At 35.8% G+C, this 2,335-nt stretch overlaps 1 protein-coding gene across 3 annotated transcripts in view; it reads right to left on the bottom strand.

Moving 5' to 3' along the window:
- Positions 1 to 2,335, bottom strand: part of Cntn1 (contactin 1) — a 395,948-nt gene that overhangs the window by 38,145 nt on the left and 355,468 nt on the right. The gene's annotated exons all lie outside the window — the stretch shown is intronic.

Consider the following 2,335-nt stretch of genomic DNA (forward strand, 5'->3'; position numbering starts at 1 on the left):
CCTTCTATTTTTTTTTTTTTTTTTTTTTTTTGAGACAGGGTCTCACTATGTAGTTGAGACTGACCTGGAACTCACTATGCAGCCCAGGCTGGCCTCGAACTCACAGCGATCCTTCTGCCTCAGGCTCCCAAGTGCTGGGATTACAGGCGTGCACCACCACGCCCAGCTACTACATTTATTTTTCACAGTCGGCAATACAAATTTTCAAATGAGAAAATCTGATTCTGTTACTTTCATCTTTGAGGCTTCAAATGAACACTTCTTGCCCTTCAGAAGAAGTACAGACTGGAAAGACCTCCTTGGATTGGCTATCTACAGTCTACTTAAAAACAAAAATAAAGGTTTAAAATGCACATGTTCAAATATAAACAAACATATGCTTCTCTGTGGATGTTTAGTTATGACCAAAGATCCTTGTTGATAGTCTAAAACTGCATAGTGAATATGAAATATTTTTTACTTCATTTAAATTTATATTCAAAATATTGTACCTATCTGAACATTTTTTTAATTTACAATGATTTAGAACAATAAAAGTTTTTTTAAAGACAATCTATAATTTATTGGTGATAGTATGTTTACGATGAATCACTTCTAGTGTTAATTTGCCTTCATGTATTGCAAATATTCAGTGAGGAATAATTTAGTAAGACCTCAGATCATGTTCAGAGCAGAGAGAAGTAGAATTTGAGACCCTAAGATATGTCTAATAAATCAGATCTGTAGACAAAGTAAATGCCTGACAGAGAAATGTATCAATTTTTCTGGGGCTTTAAATTATAATCATAAATTGTCCACATGTTCTTGTTACTAAATTTTCTTCTGTGCAAAAATCACAAGTAAGTTAACCTAATAGTTACTTATTAAAGCCCTGTTATATGTCAAATAGCTGCCCAAGTGCTAGAAACTCAAAGGCAGAACAAGAAAGATAAGAGCTTGCACCCACGGACTTTAGATCCCAGAAAAGAGAGAAAGACAATAAGCAAGGATTAATTAATATATAAGATAGCTCCAATAATCACAGATATCATGAAGGAAGACAGTATTGTGATCCGTCACAGAATTACTCATAGTGAGAAGCTACCTAAAAGTACTGGCCACAGAATGCTTCTCTTAAGAGAACATCTGAGCAGATGCAAATCCATAGGAACAAACCACTATGCTGAAGTTCAGAGAATTCCAGACGGAGGGAAGAAGGAGTTCAGATGACTCAGGGCAGGAATTACACCCCTATGGTTAGGAAGATAAGGAGAGTTAATGGAAACACAAGAAATCTCCTAATTGAAATGAGACAGTATGGCAGAGTATAGACAACACTCTGGGGGCACCTTAAGGATTTTGATGCTATTTTATGGGGCCTCTTTCTGAGACTAGTTTTTCTTGATGTGATGATATTTTAAAAGCCCTCTCAGACTATGCATATAAAGTAAACTGCAGGTGACCAAGATAGAAAGAATTGTAAGGGACAATGAGTAGGGCCAGAGAAGGGTGTGGAAATACGTAAACTGTAGCACAATTTAAGCATGAGATCTCTGCCTGCTATACTGTAGGCATTTAATATATATAATTTGCTGAGTAAATTAACTAGCAACATAATGCTTATAAAGTCTAGCAGTGTACTCAGTTCTGGACACATATTTTAAATATGAAACTTAAAGGAAAATATCAGTAATCTTTAAACTTGCAAGAAATGCTAAAATGTTCAGTTCTATTTACATGTTTTTCTTCTTGCAAACAATAGAAACAATTTGCAAGCAAATCCAAATTTACACAAGAAAATTCCAGAACATCGCTATTCCCCAAACATCCCACATGGCATAATGTCAATTCTACAATTTCATTGTACAGTTATAACTGGACAGGGACAAACAACTAAAGTTATGCAATTGATAAGAAATAACTCTTAATTGGCAAAATATAAACAATAATGGGAATATATGTGATTTTTGCAAAAAAGCATATAATATATCATCTATAAATAAGCCCAGGGCTGGCGGCCTGCCCCACAAGCGCAAGGACCCAAGTTTGAACACCGGTACCCAAAATAAATAAAGAAAGAAAACAAAATAAACCCAACACTTTCACATTGAGCCGCATCCCCAGCCTTATACTTTTAGTTTTGAACTAAGATACCTTATCTCACTAAGGTGCACAGGTTTAGCTTGAGTGTGTGATCCACCTGCCTCAGCCCTCCAGCGTGCTGAGACACCATTTCTGGTTAATGTCTTATATTTAAAACGTGCTTTTTATTTTAAATATTTAATTAAAAATTACAGACTAAGGGGCCGGAGATTTAGCTCAGTGGTTCGGTGGCCTGCCTTGAAAGCGCAAGCAC

The sequence above is a fragment of the Fukomys damarensis genome, unplaced genomic scaffold (assembly GCF_012274545.1).
Source record: "Fukomys damarensis isolate Sample0158 unplaced genomic scaffold, DMR_v1.0_HiC HiC_scaffold_15, whole genome shotgun sequence".
Classification (NCBI taxonomy): Eukaryota; Metazoa; Chordata; class Mammalia; order Rodentia; family Bathyergidae; genus Fukomys; species Fukomys damarensis.